Source organism: Panicum virgatum, chromosome 8N (assembly GCF_016808335.1).
Source record: "Panicum virgatum strain AP13 chromosome 8N, P.virgatum_v5, whole genome shotgun sequence".
NCBI classification, from domain to species: Eukaryota; Viridiplantae; Streptophyta; class Magnoliopsida; order Poales; family Poaceae; genus Panicum; species Panicum virgatum.
In genome coordinates this window covers 28044188-28065116 of record NC_053152.1, presented here as the reverse complement: position 1 = coordinate 28065116, position 20929 = coordinate 28044188, and positions in this window count along the sequence as shown.

Sequence of the window (20929 nt, the reverse complement as noted above, 5' to 3'; positions counted from 1 at the left end):
TGGTGGACTGATCCCCACAAGAACGACTAACCACTGACCCCCTCCGATTATTTTTCCCTGCATATTCTCTGTACTAATCTTTTGCAGGAGTCATGTCACTTTGGGGGAATATCAAAGGCAAGGTGAAGAAGCTGGGCTCGCCATCCCGATCCCGGAGTTCGCGAGCGTCATCAGGCTCCTGGGATGACATGTCTGACATGTCAATGGACTCTGTCCGTTGACCGTCATGATCCCAGGAAGAAGAGGAGGAAGCCCCCGCCTCTCCAGCAGTCCCGAGGCCCCGTCTCAAAATAAGAGTTCTAATGTCGGTCGATCAGATCATCGTCCGGACTAATTATGAGCGGGATGCCCTCGAGCTGCTGAAGAAGCAGTCGTACAGCCACGCCAAGCAGTTCGATACAGAATTCCTCATGATGACGGAACTCCATTAGGACATGAACCGTGCGTTCACAACCATGGGATGGTCACGCTTCGCCGACATCACCGAACCAAGTTCGCACCTTCTCACCATGGAGTTATTGTCAACACTTCATGTCGAAACCATTGGAAAAGAAACTAAAATCCACTTCCGCTTTTTCAACAAGTTCTTTGAAATGTTACCCAGAGATTTTAGTAATGCACTAGGCTTCAGTAAGAAATGCCTATTAGAAGCTAATGCATTAACAAATGACCTTGAATATGACCGTAGCGCTTGGTGGAACGAAATCTCAAATGAACCAGTAAGTAGTAAAAATAGTATAGTCTCCATCCATAATCCAACTCTAAGAGTTTTAGCCAAGTATCTAGCTATGGTAGTCTTTTCCAGAGCAGTCCTCAGGCTATGTAGATCCTTGGAGCTCATGTGCCTGTATGCTATGGCGAAGAAGATTCGCTACTCACCTGTCATGGGCATAGTCGCACACTGGCAGAAAATGATCACGTGCAAATCTCCCATCGGCATAACCTCACTGGTCACCCGCATTGCGCGGTATGTCGGTGTTTTGGAGAATGCACAAGTCACATATCTGCCCGCGACGGATGAGTACCGAACCTTCATTGGTCTGCACCACTTTGTTCCCGCGCACATGATCCGTGAAGGTCCCGGGAACTCAGTTTTCATGTGTTATCTAGGATTTGAGAAGCAGTTCAAGCTGCCATGCCCGAAACTCTCGCTCTACTCCGTGAAACGTCTGACCCTCCAAATGGAAAAGAAGGAGCCAGCACGCCACAACATAGCTGGTCCTATGACTCGTGGCAGAACTTGGCGCGACGCACAGTTGGCCGAGGGTGGCACATCACGGCAGGCAGGAGTTTCTCGTCAGGCAGGCACATCCCGCCAGGCAGGAACTTCTCGCCAGCCAGAAGCTTCACGGCAGGCCCGTGCTTCAAAGGAAGCCGGACCATCACACACTGCGACCTCGGCAAATGACTCAGCACAGCCTCACCCAGACACCGCTCACATGAGCTTCGAGGAGGCCTACGAGTTTTACAACCAGGGTGGCCAGACCTCGTACTAGCCTGAGGGTAGCACAAGGTATGGGGACCTCCCATGGCCCATCTACGTCAGCACTCTTCGAGTACGACAACCCGCTCACATGGGAGTTGTCAGGCCTCACTGCCCGAATGGGCGTCTTAGAGTTACGACAGGAGGAGTTGGGACACAGTCTCGATCACAACACCAATCTCACACAGGAGAGTTAGGGGATGTTATCCTCCTTGTCCTATGATTGGCACCATGGTGCGTACTACCCCCCGCCACATCTAGACCAGTAGACCCGAGCTTCGTTGAAGCTGGGGGGGAGAGATCGTCAGTAACCAGGTAAGTTGTCATACCCGCTCGTTCAGTTCAGCAAAAAAAAGAGAGAATTGCCATGCTTAGAATAAATGTGTGGAAATCCGTGCAAACTCTTATCTTGGAAATGATGAATGGTTGCTCTGTTTGAGCTTTGCATGTGCTCCGTTTACAGCTTTTTACTCATCCAATACCAGAGCTAGTTGGCACATAATAGACACAATTTAAATCTGTTTGTGTGGGAGCATTAACATGATTTCTAAGTCTAAGTTGTTGTGGGATTCGAGATGGCCTACATCGGAATTAACACTATCTACCTCAGTAAGGGAAATTCTCGGAGTAATATTAAATATGATAAAAGGTTTCCCTGTTGGTTTACATGTCCCATCCAGAGCCATAATGATATTTCATACATGAGCTACCATAGGCTATCTTGATTCACTTGAGCTTTGTCGAATGGTGAGTTCGTTGGAGAAGAGGTACTTGTCATCTGCCGGTCTTTCTCCTTTGCGTACCCATTTCATTGCTAGCCTCAAAATGTCTGGTAAGACAATTACCTACTCCGGGTATTGTCATCCACTTTCACCCAGACAGTTCCACCACAACTCAGCCCAAAATCTCCACTGTGTGCCTATCCACTTCAAAAAGGGTCAAAAATTCATCAAAAGCTCCCTCTGAAAATACTAAATTCAGGAAGGACATGGGGTTATCTTCTTAAAAAAAAAGAAGAGAAGAAGTGCCCATGATCTTTAGAAAAAATAGTCCAAAAGAGGAGATTCAATAAAATGACCCAAAAATGTTTCCTAAAGTGTGTGTCCATTTCTCCCTCTCCCCTGGACATCTGCGATTCCACAAGAACAGAATTTCGTCAAGTACCTACCTCTTGTGAACCACTCTTCGGCTCGGCAACACGAGTAATCAATGTATGTCACACTCTTCCTACCTATAACTCCAGATATCAGCCTTAGATTAGGAAGAAGTTGGTCAAGTTTCGACTTTGGTGAGGATCATACACCTTGAGTGATTGAGAGTACCTTCAGGGAGCCTTACTCATATGCATACTTGAGAAATATTCCGAGAATGAACCTGAACAGGGAAGGCAAGAAAATATTCCGGTGAAGGTTGTTCAGTCCTCCAACCGCTCAAGACAAGGAATGAAATGTGAAATAAGCCCCATCATTCAGAACATATAGGTATGAGCCAACTTACTCGAAGTACATACGGATAGAGTAATATGCTGTGCACAGGGAACCTGTAGAGGGCAAACATCGACGCAACTCTTGATCCACCGAGCCTCAGTATTAAGCTTTGCTCGAGGACGAGCAAATGTTTAAGCTCGGGGGGGGGGGGGGGGTGTTGACGGCCATTATCTCACGTTTTGACCGTCAACTTCTCGGAAATAAATTGAATTTTGCACCATGTTCCATGCATATTTTATTTGATTCTAATAAGTTCCACAAGTTTTGGATGAGTTGTGCTTGCAGGAATTCACTGTCCAAAGATGGTCGAAATCAGAGAAAATCTCGGCCGCCCGGCACATTCCGTGCCGACCGGCCTGACACCTCCACATACATGGGTCCAATACTTTTACTGGACCAATGTGACACGATCATAAGGTTCCAGAACAAGGTGAACATCTCATATCCTGTCGGTGGACCCGGAAGGCACAAGGTTCAACCCAAAGACCCACGTGCCAGTGCCAAGATCGCCAAATGGGGAAACCACCCATCCCAGAGCCAATGTGGAGTGTTGATCTGCAACGTCGGCGAAACGGAGGGCTGAGAGGCTCCGGAGGCAGGCCGCCCGGCCTCCCCCGGGAGGCCCGGCCTAAGATTCCAGTATCTGACGAAGATACCCAAAGAACCGACCTCCTGGAGTGATCAGAAGCCGTCCACGCGAAATCGGTGGACAGGTGGCAGCAGGGCCAGGTTGGCCGGCCTAGGTCAGGCCACTCGGGCCCACAAGTCAGCCATTGGAGCTCCCCTTTCGTGTGAAGTTCAAGCCAAGTCAGGGGTAGCGTAATCTTGCAGCGGTTACCTGATTACCGACCTTGGGTAGCTATAAATAGGCCTCCTATCCTCACTTGTAAACAGACACTCAATGGAGCAATTCTCTCTTCTCAAGTCTAGAGTAGGTTAGTAGTTGGGAGTTAGAGTCGAGTCGAGCTTGTCTCGGGGATCCGGAGTCGCCATCGGAGCTCGATAAAGCTCTTGTATCTTTTCCTTTGACTATTTTAAATATAAGTTGTCTTCTTTATTTACTTGAGTCAGCTTTACTTTCTGCAAGTATTTATCTTTCCAAGTACTAGTACTTGTCTGCGGGAGTAAGTCTTACCTCTAATTCAGTTTAAGTTCCCTCTCTTGCTTGTCAGAGTTAGTCTTATGGGTTTTCTCGCCCGTACTTGTGTAACTCAAGTTAGTTCACTAGGTTGAGGGGGGTTTCTCTTGAAGGCCTCAAGAGAAATCCTAGTACCGAGAGCAGACGTGGTGTCTGACTCAGTGCCAGCTAGAAAGTGTGTTCAACCCCACAGTACCGCAGTGGTAGGCGGTAAGTGGTGACAGCCTTGTCCATCCCTCGTAGTCCACCATGTTCGGATGTTTTCATAGCAGTAGGATTGCCAAAAGTTTGTTGGGCCCCTTCTCACCCCTGTCTGCACCCTTCGTTTAGGCTGCCAAAGTAAGCTCCTAGTTCCGACACCAAGTTAGAAGCTTAGATTAGTTCTAGTGAGGCTAGCTCAGTAGTTTAGAAGTATTTCAGGAGTCCTTTCTCGCTCGTTGTCCTCCCAGCTGCTACCTCTCTAAGGTATAGAATCTCCTGTGTGTCATGCGGTCATAGCTTGGCCATTTATCTCATCAGTTATCTGGCTTACCCCTGCTGAATTAGTCGGTCAATAACTTTAGTGAGGGTTGTCACTACAATTTACGATACACTTTACCATAGTGCTTCCCTGAGGATTTCACGATACCCTGGAATACTCCAAGGTGAAGTGCTACACCGGTGAATTCTGTGCGCTTGCAGAATACCCATTCAAATTGAGCATAAAAGACACCAACAAGCATTTCTGGCACCGTTGCCGGGGAAGCAATTGGCTAAAGTTATCGTATAATTGAGTGGAAAACCTTACTATTTTATCACTGCTAGTTTTAGCGGGGTTACCATTGCTCTCTCTCGTTTATTCGATGCAAGTGTAGTGCATGACTGGGTTTGATGTACCATCCAACTTCGATCCGAATCCTCAGAGAATTGGGCGAATTGTGAGACGCCGCGTCGTCCCACCCCAGAAGAAACCCACTTGGAATCCTCGTTTGTCAGTCTCAGCACCACCCATGGCCAAGACTCTCAGGCAGTACTCGGCCCCGTCCAGCTGCCACATCCCTACTGGACTGAACAATGACCAAGGCAATGATGGCTTTGAGCTCAAGTCGGGACTGGTGAACATGGTTCAAGCGAGTCCATTCTATAGCAAGGAATCCGAGGAATTAGTTGGTCGATAACTTGGCCATTTATCTCATCATTTATCTGGCTTACCCCTGATGAATTAGTTGGTCGATAACTTCAGTGAGGGTTGTCACTACAATTTACGATACACTTTACTATAGTGCTTCCCTAAGGATTTCACGATACCCTGGAATACTCCAAGGTGAAGTGCTACACCGGTGAATTCTGTGCGCTTGCAGAATATCCATTCAGATTAAGCATAAGATACACCAACAGCCGTCAGCGCGAGAAAAGTCATCGACCGCAGACAAGACCCGGGCAGAGGAAACAGAGCATGCAGAGAAAACAGAGCACGCTCCCTCCGACCTAGCCCCCGACCAGACACCCGGGGCCCACTTTGCCTGGCTACGGGCCAACCCGACCAAAGCCAAGCAGACAACACAGATTGGAGAGCCAACCTACTGGCTTACCTCCTCCACGAAGTCCTCCCTGATGAACGTAGCGCAGCTCGCCAGATCGCCCGACGAGCCAAAACATTCATCGTAATCGACGACGAACTCTACAAGCGCAGCCCTTCAGACACTGGTATTCTCATGAAGTGCATCCCCATTGCCCAGGGCAAGGAACTTCTTCTTGAGATACACGCCGGGATCTGTGGACACCATGCTGCACCATGCTCCCTGTGGCAGAACCACCTGAATTATTCCGGCTCATATGCACTGGCCATCACCATAAAGGCAACACCGACTCAAACACACTTCAAATGGAACAATTCTTGGTCTATCGGGTAACGTCTCGATACAACCACCGGTTCTCAGATCGAACAAGCATACCCCACGTGAAGGCGAGTCCAGAGATATTCAACCATATATTTTACAACACAAGCATAGTAGTTATTACATCATGTTCAAAGTATTATTACAGGTCCAAACTCAGTAAAATGTTATACAAGATATAAGTTTAAAGTTCAGAGTTAAAGCAGCGGAAATATAACATGACGGCTACAACACGTCGCAAAAGGATACCAAGCTAGCCCAAGCAAGGTATCACTCGTCGGGGTCATTGCCGGCCGGGGACGGAGCAGGTCCTTAATTTCACATTTTAGCATTCAATATTCTAGTTGATTAACCATTCTATGTAAGCATCTAATTCTAATCAACCATGGTAGAACTTTAGTCAAACATCAAGATTTATCATAATAACATTACTCTTATTACTCTGTGTGGCAAAGGGATCAAGTAGTCTCAATATCTGCGAGAAACGAATGATTCGAATCGGATTTCCAACCTTGCAAGGTAAACCTAACACACACGTTTGGAACACCGTCGGGTCATTCCCAAACAACTGTTGACCTTTCATTCCGGCTTGTGGATAGGATCACTCTCCCCTACTACAAGGCACCAACTTCCTCCCTGCACCCGTGGTGTTGCGCAACATAAACATAAATAAAAACCTATCTCTAAGAGAGAGTGAAAGGTATATCCACTCACCGGTCCGATCATCTACTAGGCTTACCGCGTACCATATTTACGGCATGTGGCTAGTACGTTCAAATACTTAACCACCGCTACCACACACTGCGGTCTTATCAAGTTCATCAACACAGACGGACTTCAACAAATCCGCCCAAGATCCTTATAGTGATTGCAGGAAGTAAATAATCAACTCCTATAAGCTCGCGAGTGACAGGCAATCACTCGACTTTTACCGGTCCTATTAGCATAGCATCTAACTCGGACTCAAATCTAGTGTTCAATCAGTAGGAACCTAGAATTATGCAACTAGGGTTTTTAATCAATTCCAATAACTTAAATGCACAAGTAAATAATAATGATAAGTTGCATAATTTGAAATACTGGTTTATGTCTGGTGCTTGCCTTCGCGGTAGTCCCTAGCTAATTCAGCCTTGGGCTCTTCCGGACATTGCTCCGGGTCTTCAGTCAGTGCAGCGGCGTTCACCTGGGCTTCTTGATCACCTCCTTCAGACTCCGGAATCAGCTCGTACGTCCCGTCAGCTAGAACAGTAGTATCTATATGTGATGCAAGAAACCGTATTACAATCATACACACTTCGCGGTAAAGTTGCAGTCTAAGAATTAACAAACATAACTTAGCATATGGCCAATTGTTTATAGAGTAGTTATTAACATTTCTTACTACATAAAACAACATGATTAACCTCACAAGACAACTTGACTATCTTCACAAAGTAAGTTTTAGTTGCTTCACATAGCATGTAAATCATGGTTTGCTAAGAATTAAGCAACTCAGTACACAACCAGTATTTAAATTCTGGAAAAATTATTTCAAACAGGAAGTACAGAGAGGAATCTATCCTAAAAATTTCATACCATTTCATGCAGCCAATTATTCAGAATAAAACATTTACTCAGACAATACCTAGAACAAAATTAAATTCTACGGACTAAACTAGAGCAAATCAGTGGCTACAAATTTTACAGGATATCGATACAGAGCTAACACAACTACAGTAAATTTTCATGATTTTATCTGCACAGAATTAATTCTGAGAAAATAAATAATACAGACAGCAACATATCAAGATTCATTTTTAATTTTCGTTATAGACATGAAATTGTGCTCAACCTTCATGGACAAGCTGAGCTACTCAAAATAAACACTCAAAAATATTTGCATGATTTATCTTGAAAAGAAATTATTTATATAATTTAATCTTTGTAGGAACTCATAAATTTATAACTTAAGATGAACAGAGTTTTAAGCTCTCAACTTTTTACTATAGCTAACATGTAAACAGTGAGATCTAGCATAAAAATTAGAGCTTCACAAAGCAACAGAATCATGCTCAAAGTTATCATGAATATAAGTAGCATATAACCAAACCTAAGTCATAGCTTTTAATATAGGCATGCACTAGAGTTCATATTTTGACACAAGAACACACATGACAAGTAGAGTATCTCTGCCAAAAGACACACCCAGCATGGCTATGGAACTCAAGTTATAAATAAAAGATCATTTACAAAGTATTTAACATACGCATAAAAATTTGCAGTGACAAGGCAAAATCCCTTCACAATGTGATAGAATTCTAAACATAGAATCCTTGGCCACATGTTTCATAATTTTTGGATTTGTCTAGCATTTACTAGGAATTTCCAAAGTTCAGCCTAGAAACAAAAGGAAAAGGACTAAAAACTTGCAGACAGGTCCCTAGAAAGAAAAAGAGGTTGCAATGTGGCCCCTGGCAGGATTCAGAGGCTAGACGGGGCTTGACCGGCCGATTCCGGCGGCTCTGGGCGTCGGAGGCGAGGGTGGAGCAGCTGGGGAGCAAGAGAAAGTTAAGGCGCACCTATTGGTGTGCTTGGACGGGTCTGGGATGGTCAGAGCGAGGTGGTCCACAGCGAACAGGGAGGCGGTGGCGGAGGGGAACGGCGGCGAGGATGCTCCGACTGTCGGGGGTGGGAGAGGAGTGGCCGGGGAGCTGCGCGAGAGCGAGGTGGAGCTGGGGGTGGGGTCTACGCGGGCGGAGTGGCCGTGGAGGAGCGGGGTGATGGTGAGCTCAAGCTCGCCGGCATTCGGCCAGGCGGTGGTGGCGTTCTGGAGGTTCGGGGTGGGGAACTGGTGAGGGAATGAGGGGAAAGGGATGTGGGGGTTCCCCTGGTGCTAAAGCACACGAGAGGAAGCGAGCCGGGGCTCTTCCTCGAGCTCGCCACGGCGACGAAGATGTGGCGGCCGCGCAGACGGCCGGGGCAGCGTGGCGAGAGGAGGAGGGCTCCAGCACGGTTGGAGTGGGGCTAGGGGGTTGTGGGGTTGCCGCGTGTGGCGGTGGAGCAACATGACTTGTTTGCAAATTCAGAAAAGTTTAGGGGTCCTACTGTAAAACAAAAATAACTCCTAAACTAGGGCTCAAATGAAAAAGTGCCCAACATGAAAGTTGTTCAACTTTTCAAGATCTACAACTTTGATGTTGTGCAAAAATTGATTTGACCAAAGGTTTAAAAGTTATTTTGAAAACATAGAAAGGATTTTGAATTTAATGGACTTTCATCTTTTCCAAAATGAATTCACCTTAATTTTAGACTGAAAAGTAAAATTTCCTGCCATGTAATGATTACACTGAATTTTACAAAGAAACCCTCCACAAAAGCAACATTCACCCATCCTATTCAAATTAAATTATAGGAAGGACCTTGCATCAAATCATATTTACACAATTAACCTTATATTTTTAAAATAAGACCCTTGTTCAAGCAATTTAAGCACATGATGCATAAAATAAATGCAGTTCTACTGTGCAGACACCTAGGGTGTCATAGCCTTCCCCCTGAAAGGAATCTCGTCCCGAGATTACAGGAAGAATAAGGACGGAAATATTTGGTACCTAGGTTGGTTCTAAGAAAGTCGGGAAAATTTCTTTGGAGATAAGTTTCAGTCTCCCAAGTGGCTTCTTCCTCAGTATGGTGATTCCACTGGATTATGTACATTCTAACCTTCTCCCTTCTGGTACTTCTTTCTTTGGTGTCAATAACTCTGATTGGATACTCAGCATAAGATAGACCGGGTTCAATTTCGATATCTTGTGGTTTAATGATCTCAGTGGGCACTTTGATGCATTTCTTGAGTTGAGAGATTTGGAAGACATCATGAATGGCGGCCAACTGAGAAGGAAGACGGATTTGGTAAGCAACTGGACCACAAGCTTCGATGATTTCAAATGGTCCGACGTATCGGGGTGCCAATTTCCCTTTTATGCCGAAGCGTTGAACACCTCTAGTAGGAGATACTCGCAGATATACGAAATCCCCTACCTTGAACTGTAAAGGTTTTCTTCTTTTGTCTGCATAACTTTTCTGTCTTGATTGGGCTATTTTAAGATTACTTTGAATAACTTTGACTTTCTCTTCTGCCTCAGTGACTAGATCTGGCCCAAAGACTTTGCGTTCTCCGGCTTGTGACCAACTCAAAGGAGTTCGACACCTTCGACCGTATAACACTTCAAATGGTGCCATTTGCAAGCTGGATTGATAACTATTATTATATGAGAACTCTGCCAGTGCTAGGCACTTATCCCAGTTCTTGCCATATTGAATAGCACACCCTCAACATATCTTCAAGGATTTGATTGATTCATTCAGTTTGCCCATCTGTTTGTGGATGATAGGCTGAACTACGAATCAATTTGGTTCCATGGGATTCTTGCAATTGTTCCCAGAAACATGCAATGAACTGCGCCCCATGATCAGAAATGATTGTTTTTGGAACTCCATGCAGACGGACAATCTGGTCGAGATAGATCTCTGCATATTTCTTGGCAGAAAAAGTTGTATGCATAGGAATAAAATGAGCGGTCTTGGTGAGTCTATCAACGATTACCCAAACATAATCATGCTTCTGAGAAGTGTTGGGTAAGACAACGATAAAATCCGTACTGATGTCCTTCCATTTCCAGGATGGAATGGGTAAAGGTTGGAGAGTACCAGCTACTTTTAAGTAACTAGCCTTAACTCTTTGACAGACATCACACTCAGAAACATATTTGGCAATTTCTCTCTTCATTCGAGTCCACCAGAAATTCTGTTTAAGATCCTGGTACATCTTGGTACTACCGGGATGAATAGAAAACCTCGATAGATGTGCCTCATCAAGGATTTGTTTTCTAAGCTTGTGGTTCTTGGGTACAACAAGACGAAATTCAAACCACAAAACTCCTTTATGATCCACACAGAAACACTTGTACTTTGCTTCTCCCTGGGATAGCTTTTCCTTGATGATTTTGATACCTTCATCATGTAATTGTGCCATGATGATGCTATCATGAAGTGTAGGCTCGACAGCTATATGGTTCAGACTTCCTTGAGGTACCATTTCTAGGTTTAGTTTCATCATTTCCTGGCATAGAGTTTCGTTGAATGGCTCTACAGATAGACAATGTCATTGTGACTTGTGGCTGAGTGCATCCGCAACCACATTAGCCTTTCTTGGATGATAGTGCACTTCTAGATCATAGTCCTTTATCAATTCTAGCCAGCATCTCTGTCTCATGTTGAGATCAGCTTGGGTGAAGATATATTTGAGGCTCTTATGGTCAGTGTAAATGTTACAATGAGTTCCCATAAGATGATGTCTCCAGAGCTTTAGAGCATGTATGACAGCTGCTAACTCCAGATCATGTGTTGGATATTTCTTCTCATGATTCCGGAGAGCTCTTGATGCATAAGCGATCACCCGGTTGTCTTGCACAAGTACACAACCAAGTCCCGTACCAGAAGCATCACAATAGACATCAAAAGGTTTGGTACTATCCGGTGTAGCTAGCACTGGAGTAGTAGTTAGTCGCGCTTTGAGAGTTTGAAAGGCTTCTTCATATTTATCATCCCAAACAAATTTCACTCCTTTCTTTAATAACTCCGTCATAGGCTTAGCTATTCTGGAAAAATCAGGAATGAATCGACGATAGTGTCCAGCAAAACCGAGAAAACTGCGAATCTGATGGACTGAAGTAGGAGGTTTCCAATCCATCACTTCTTGCACTTTAGCTGGATCAACAGATATACCTTCACTGGAGATAGTATGGCCCAAAAATTTCACACTATCCAGCCAAAATTCACACTTGGAGAATTTGGCATAAAGGTGATGATCTCGTAATCGCTGAAGAATGATGCGTAAATGCTGAGCATGATCTTCTTCATTCTTGGAGTAGATCAAAATGTCGTCGATGAACACCACGACGAATTTATCAAGATCCGGCATGAAGACTGAATTCATCAGGTACATAAAGTATGACGGGGTATTGGTAAGACCAAAAGACATAACCAGATACTCATAGAGTCCATATCTGGTCGAGAAAGCTGTTTTCGGAATATCATAGGGCTTGATCTTTATTTGATGGTAGCCAGAACGAAGATCGATCTTAGAGAAAACCTTGGCTCCAGCTAACTGATCAAACAGTATATCAATGCGGGGAAGAGGATACTTGTTTTTAATAGTGACCGCATTGAGTGGTCGATAGTCAACACATAGCCTCAAACTGTTGTCCTTCTTCATCACAAATAGGGCTGGGCATCCCCATGGTGAAGTACTTGGGCGAATAAAACCCTTGTCAAGAAGGTCTTGAAGTTGGATTTTCAATTCTGCCAACTCATTTGGAGGCATACGGTACGGCCTCTTAGAAATAGGGGCGGTACCGGGTTAAAGCTCTATACGAATTCGATATCTCTATCAGGGGGTATTCCAGGGAAGTCATCTGGAAATACATCCGCATACTTACACACAATAGGAATATCTTCAATTTTAATTTCTTTTATGGCATAAGCACAAGAGTTGAAGCACTCTCGTTGTGGCAGATAGAGTATGGTGGCTCCTTGATAAGGTGAATCTATCTCGATAGCTCGGGAAGAGATATCTAACAGTACTTTATGTCTAGTCATCCAATCCATGCCCAAAATAACATCCATGCCTTCTAAGTTCAACAAGATCAAATTTGTCTTTATCAATTTGCTACCCAACTTAATTGGCACATGTCTAATTATTTGATTGGAAGCTACCTTCCCACCAGGGGTTGCTATCATGTAAGATCCCTTGGTATGACAAAAATCCAATCCTACCCTTGCTCCAAATTTGGCACTTATAAAACTATGAGTTGCACCAGAATCAAATAATATGAATGCGGGTTTATTGTGGATAGAGAAAGTACCCGACATGACTGGTGCTCCTTCGGGAAGTTCTGCAAGAGTAGTGAAATTAACTCGCCCCTGTCGGACTTGCACCATCTGCTTCTTGCCCTTGCCCTTGTTGTTCTGGTTGGAGTTCTGCCCCGGATAAGGCTTCTTGGGTTGCGGGCAATTCTTGGCGAATTGGGAAGTACTGCCGCAATTGAAACATCGATTGTCACCGTTCCCGCGATTGAACTGTGGGGCATTTGGGCCAAACTGCTGCTGCTGCTGAAAGACTGGAGGTCTGAATCCTCCCTGTTGCTGAGGTGGCCTAAAAATAAACCTGCCCGTTGGGGCATTTCTCTATGGAACTCTTGGTGGTGTATTCTGCACCAGATGATATCTCGGTGGCTGAGCACTCGAGGGTCCCGTTGGTGCCTTTCGCTTCTTCTCGGTGCGGTGCGCAGCGATGCAATCTTCTTGAGTAATGGCCATGTTGACTAGCTCATTATAAGTATCTGCCGGAACAAGGTTCAGGCGTTCCTTGAGCTTGGTGTTGAGTCCACGATGAAAACGGTCGCGCTTCTTGGCGTCAGTATACGCATGATGGCCCGCGTACTAGCATAGGTGATTGAAGGCCTGTGCATACTGAAGAACAGTGCGGGTCCCTTGATTCAAAGCCAAGAATTCATTCAAATTTCTCTCAATCAGTCCATCGGGGATATGATGTGTCCTAAAGGCATTCCGGAATTCCTCCCAAGAGATAACATATCCAGCAGGCTGCATAGCACAACAGTGATCCCACCAAATGGTGCCACGAAGCTGCTGGGCGGCGAAATGAGCCTTGTTCGCATCAGCATAAGGTATTGCTAGCAAGGCAAACTTGGACTCAATAGTATGGAGCCAAGCATCGGCGTCCAATGGTTCATCAGTCCGGCTGAACAGAGGGGGTTGGGTACCAAAGAATTCCTGATAACCCGCTGGTTGCTCATCACGTCCTCCACGCTGCTGTTGGCGTGGCGGATTCTGCTGCCCTTGCACCAGCTGATGAAGCAATTCGGTTTGCATGGCCATTAGCTCGGCCAGATTCGGCAGTGGTGGTGGTGGCTGCTGAGATCCACTGCCAGTTTCGCGGCCGAAGCCTTCGGGCGATCCATGGGTAAGACCAACCATCTGTAATTATGGAAGACATCCATTAGATACATTATCCTTGCTCCCAAAATCAATGGTATGTGCAATGATCATACATTGGACAGCAAAACAAAATCAGCAGAATTTAACAAAATGCGGTGTAACACAATATGCATAACACACATTTTGCTCAACCAACACAACTCGAAGTTTGTTAGTTGCTAGCATATTTAAATCTTTAGCACTTTGGCGTGTATCAATGGCGCAAGGATGTAAAGATAAAAGGATAGAGAATTTGTTAAGATGAACAGCTCAACAGAATATGAAAACAAAATGCTATTGATTACAAAAACATGCATATCTCACATTCTGCTCAGCCAAAATAGCTTAAAATCGGTCAGCTGTTAGATAACTTCATGCTCTACCATTTCGGTATTTAACTCCAGAAGCAAAATAGTAAGGAAGGTAACATAAAAATTAACTTTTCGTCGTTCTGTGCTATGCTGCTTTTCAACAAGGATCATGGTAGTGTTTTGACTATAAATATAGCTACACAGATCCAAATAGGCTAAAATTTGGTGAGCACCCAGGTTACAAAATTTGCAACAACTTTGGTATTCATCAAACAGCCTAAAAATGCACAAATGAAGAGATAAAAAAAATTCGGTAAGCAAAAAGGTCATGATTTCCAAACTGTTAGTCACTACTTATATTACATCCAAGGTAGTCTTTATATTACAAACCTAGCATCACACTTCCTTACCACATATGCTGCAACAAGTGGTACTCCTTCCTAGGGCTATTTTACAACATTTCATTTCCGTATTTACATATACTACAACAAGGAAGATCACATGCTATCTAGGACAATCCTAAGATGCCTAGAAGTCGTCGAGGTTGCCTACAGAGGAAGCACTGCTGGAGGAAGAGTCGTCCAGCTGAGGGTTAGACTCGGCAGGCGCGTGCTCGGAATCTATCTCTGAGACTCCCTCAATCTCCTCTGGGTCTTCTTCTTCTACTGCAGGCTCGGCTGGGACAGCTGGGGGCATTGGCTACTGATGGAGCATACCAATATGCTCTATAGCATCACCCAGCTCCATTTGGAGCTCGTGAACTTGCTCCTGAAGAAAAGCAATCACCGTGTTGCGCTGCACTATTTCAGTACCATGCTCCAGAACCTGAAGCTCATACTGTGCAATGGTGTTATCTCTCCCAGCAACAGCCTCATTAAGCCCCTGAATCTGAGTGTCTCTCAGGCCAAGACTTCGCTGAAAAGTCTAGGCCAAGTCCATCACCTGATTCATATGACTCTGCTGAAGGGCCTGATAGTGGTACTAGGCATTCATATACCTAATCACCGCCTGGATAGTCTCATCAGCCACATCTCCAGATAAGTGACCAAAGTGGGTGGTCCTGAAGAGCCACTCTGCGCTGCCAGCATTGACTGCCGGAAATAAGACAATAGGATAAGCGGCCACTTCATTCGGATGGTGCTCACAGAAAGTGGTAATAGCTTTGAGGGCTGCTGCCTCAAAAGCATCCACAAGGCAATATCCAACCACCTCAATGTCAATAGGCGGCCAAGCCAAATTGGGGTGTTGAGGAATGGTCATGGTGGCACTACACTTCTGAACTCCATCCTCAGAAAACTGTCGTCCCTTGTACTGGGGTGGTTCTGGGTAGTGGAAAATACGAAGCGTATCCCACAAAATCCTAGGAAAGACCTCCCAGTACAGGCAATCAGTATGAGCATATCCATCATCATCCCAGAAGATACTCGGAAGGTCCGCCATCTGAATAAAAAATATTCAAATGTGAGTTATATGATTATCTCAAGACTTCTCAAATAAAGCTTTTAAGAAGACTGCGGAAAAATGTGATTCTGATTGAAAAAATTATATGGTTTCACAAGACTCAGGAAGTAAACAAACCACAATTGGTACTGGTTCATCTGTTGAGATTCTATGGAATGAAAGATCATTATGACATCAAGATGGGGCTAAGGATGAAGCATGACTCAATTCCATCTTTTACATCCAAGAAAGTCTAAGTGTTTCAACAAACTTGCTCCTAATATCAAGTTTTAACTCAACTTATTGTTTAATCATACTAAGACATATTCATGAGGATCCACGCTAGAAATGCCTTAAAAAGACTCATGTAACAAATTCAAATCCTAGGAATCAAATCAAACATCATCAAACTATGCATGCACGTTCTATTCGCCCTCACAAGATAAACAATTGCCAACTATTGTTGGGCTTATGCGGTTAGTACGGTGGCATAACATAGATACGTCTCTCCCTATAATATCTAGTCGATAAATTCTAACCATTCTTAACTTATCGAATCGTGGTTAGTGTACCTGCAGAAGATTGACAGAGCATATATATGCATTGAACCTTTCATGCCAGCACTCATGAAAGCATTCCCATACATTAACGCTCACTATAGAAGCGGCATTCATGCGTCCAACACTGCATGGACAGTGTTCATACGCTACCGAGGCAACGTATTCATGGGGTGCTTTTACTCCCAATATAATCGACTGATGGTTGGTATATTGGCAGCACCTCAAGTAGGCCACTGCTTGTGCGCAGCATTCGGCTCGCATCACCGACGGAAAGGTCAGACTCCTCCAGCTGACTGAGTATACTTTACTCCCAATATAGTCAACTAATAGTTGGTATATTGGCAGTACCTCAAGTAAGCCACTGCTTGAGGGCAGCGTTCGGCTCGCATCACCGACGGGAAAGTCAAGCTCTCTCAGTTGACTGAGGATTCTTACCATCTTACCTTCATGTAGGTGCGTCATTACAGAATGTAAAGTACTGAAAGAAAAGTGCTGGAAGTCAATTATAAATAAATCATAAGTTAGATAGCCACCTAGTAACTCCCATAAATTTCCCTAAGGCTTTACATTCTAAGCATAATCCTTAACGAAACCAACGTAGTTTTATAAATACTTTGTTGGTCCAATTTTATACAGAAATCAATATTTTTAAGGTTCCAACACCTCTGGTGTACACTTGCAGCTCTGATACCAGCTGTGGTAGAACCACCTGAATTATTCTGGCTCAAGTGCGCTGGCCATCACCATAAAGGCAACACCGACTCAAATACACTTCAAACGGAACAATTCTTGGTCTGTCAGGTAACGTCCCGATACAACCACCGGATCTCGGATCGAACAAGCATACCCCGCACGAAGGCGAGTCCAGAGATATTCAACCATATATTTTACAACACAGGCATAGTAGTTATTACATCATGTTCAAAGTATTATTACAGGTCCAAACTCAGTAAAACGATATACAAGACATAAGTTTAAAGTTCAAAGTTAAAGCAGCGGAAATATAACACGACGGCTACAACACGTCGCAAAAGGATACCAAGCTAGCCCATGAAAGGTATCACTCGTCGGGGTCATTGCCGGCCGGGGACTAGCGGTCTGGTCCTCAAAACTCATACCTGAAACAGGATTCAACAGCAAGGCTGAGTATACTAATACTCAGCAAGACTTAACCATCAACGGATATACTTAGTCCACTTAACTAGACTATGCAGGGGTCTGAAAGGCTCTGGGTTTCCTTTTTGCTGAAAAGCAACAAAGAGTAGGTCCTTAATTTCACATTTTAGCTTTCAATATTCTAGTTGATTAACCATTCTATGTAAGCATCTAATCCTAATCAACCATGGTAGAACTTTAGTCAAACATCAAGATTGATCATAATAACATTACTCTTATTACTCTGTGCGGCAAAGGGATCAAGTAGTCTCAATATCCATGAGAAATGGATGATTCGAATCGGATTTCCAACCATGCAAGGTAAACCTAACACACACGTTTGGAACACCATCGGGTCGTTCCCAAACAACCGTTGACCTTTCATTCCGGCTTGTGGATAGGGTCACTCTCCCCGACTACAGGGCACCAACTTCCTCCCTGCACACGTGGTGTTGCGCAACATAAACATAAATAAAAAACCTATCTCTAAGAGAGAGTGAAAGGTATATCCACTCACCGTGCCGATCAGCTACTAGGCTTATCGCGTACCATATTTACGGCATGTGGCTAGTACGTTCAAATACTTAACCACCGCTACCACACACTGCGGCCTTATCAAGTTCATCAACACAGACGGACTTCAACAAATCTGCCCATGACCCTTATAGTGATTGCAGGAAGTAAATAATCAACTCCTATAAGCTCGCGAGTGACAGGCAATCACTCGACTTTTACCGGTCCTATTAGCATAGCATCTAACTCGGACTCAAATCTAGTGTTCAATCAGTAGGAACCTAGAATTATGCAACTAGGGTTTTCAATCAATTCCAATAACTTAAATGCACAACTAAATGTAACACCCTAATTTAAATTTCAGCATTTATTAATAAATTTAATTGGCTTTATTTAATTTTCTAAGGTTTATTGTGTTAGACTTGCATTTAATCTAAATTTTTGTTCCTCAAGTAATTAAAATTTGTCTAAGTTTAAAATTTTGATGTTGCATTCATGCTGGTGCATGGTTTTAATTATTTGAGTGTGGTTTGAATTCGAATTTGTATTTGAATTCAAACTTTGCTTGATTTAGATTTAGAAAAGAAAAGAAATAGAATGGAAAAGAAAACCCAAAACCCCAGCCCAACCCAACAGCCCAAACCCACTCCTCCCTCAGCCCAGCCCGCGGGGCACAGCAGCCCAGCATCCAAACCCGTGGCCCAAACACCCCGCTAGGCCCAGCCCCTTCTCTCTCCTCGCGGCCCGCGCAAACCCCCGCTCGGCCTGCCAGCACCTAGCGCGCCACCGGCCCAACCGCACACGACCGGGCCCGCTTCGCACCCCCGCGCGCCCAGGCCGTTATCTCAGCGCGCTCGCCCGCTCTCACTGCCTGCCACCGGGCCCCGCTCGTCAGAACCCCCTCTCACGCCTGGCCCGCACGCGCTCCCCGCCCTGCCGCTGACCCGTGGGCCCCGCATGGCAGCTCCGTCTCCCCCGCGCAGCGCAACTCCCGGCCGGGAATCTCGCCGTGATTCCCCGCCCGGGCACGCACGCCTATGTTGGGCCGCCGCCCTATAAATAGGAACCCCCACGGCCCCCCTGCACCCCCATCCACCGACAACCCTAGCCGCCACCCTCGCTCTGCTCTGCCGCGCAAGGGGATCTCTGCGCCGCTGCAGGTAACCTCCGCCGCCCGATTTCTCGCCGCCGGCGACTCCTGAAGCCTCCCTGACCCCTGGAACATCACCGCAGATCAACGCTGAAGCTTTGCGTGGGATCCAGAAGCTGGAGCACCCCTGCTGCAGCCTCATCCACGAGCTCTGCTCCCGCCTCGCCGCCGGTCAGCGTCGCCATCGACGATAACACCCCTCCGCGTCCTCCTTGCTTGATTTCAAGTTTCGGTGAGCACTATTCCGGCCCTATCTTGCTTTTGCGCTAGCTAGTTCAGCTCGTAGCTCACAGCTGGCCCCTGGCCGTCGTTGCGGTCCGCGCCGGCGTGTCTCGCCATGGCGCAGAGCCGCCACAGCCCTTGCCATCCACGCTCCGGCCTTTCCCGAACCCCGTTAACCCCTCAGGTGGTTTACGCGTATCGCATTGACCACCCCAGAGCCAAACCCCGGTCGGATTAACCCCCGAAACGCCGTATATGGCGAACTCCGGCGAGCCTAGCACCGCGCCGCCGCGAACAGAGTCGCCGGCGGTAGCGCGCCGCCGCCCCCACGCGCCCGAACCGCCCTGGCCGCCCGATATCGGATGGACGGCCGAGATTAGAACCCAAGCCGTTTAGATCCAGGCCATCAGATCTAGATCCAAGCGCCCAGATGCAAAGGTACCGGTTCGCCCTGGCGTTTTTGTTAAAGAGACCCTGGAGTTTTCTTAAATCAACCCGCGGTCCACCTGAGTTCAAAAATAATTAGATTTAAGTCCTGGTATTAACGCGTAGCCCCCTGGGTTTCTTTAAAATACAACCCGCAGTCCAGGCTTGAAGTTTTTGCGAGTTAGACCCTGAAGCTTTAGTTTAATTACATTTAGGCCCTCGGTTTTAGCAGAAAAGCCCCTGGAACCCTGTTTTTATTACAAATAAGCCCCTAGAACTTGTTTTTGGCCTAGATTATGCGTTTTAGCTCCGTTTTAGGCGTTCTTTATGTCCACGCGATCGTTGTAACGTGTAGAATAGTTTTAGACTAGTTTAGTGTGCTGTTTTTATGTATTCATGTACTGTTTCTTAGTTTTTATTAGTGTTTGCTTGTATGCTTATTATTGTGCATTGTTTTGGCCATGTGTTCGTGAGTAGACGTTGATCCATCTGAGGAGCCCCAGTACCAGTACACGGAGCAGCCGTCTTCCGAGCACTTTGAGCAACAGCAGGAGCAGTACGAGGAAGGCAAGTATAACATGAACAACCTATCATCTTTAAATATAATTTCATACTGCATTTTAATACTGTATGCCCTTAAGGACTTTCCTAGCCACTTTATATCCTTTATATATATCCTTAGGTTGCATTTTGGTTAGTTGTGCTAGGTTGCTGCGCTATAACACACTCTGGTCCTTTTTAATTAATTTGATTAATGGTTTACGTAAACTTAATTCTGAGAGTGGCCCTCTGTGTGGATGAGTGGCTCACGTCTCGTTAAAAGACGGTTTTTGTAAAAACATGGTTTAGGGGGCCAGCACGGTGCTTAGTGCTTGGTTGGCCAGTCTCCATAAGGACCGGTTCATAGAGCGACAACCTGGGACAACAGCGCTACCACAAGGCTAGAATGGGATAGACTTGGCTTACTAATTAGGTCTTTTTGGTTTGGAGTAACTTACCTGCGGGGCAAGAGTAGTAAGCTTCAATGGTCCCTGCTCCTCCGATTGGTCTGTGCTTGGTTTGCGTACCCGTGCTTGTACCCCTGTGAGGTGGGCCCCATCATCGCTGACCTAACTCTCGCGGTTATGCCTTAC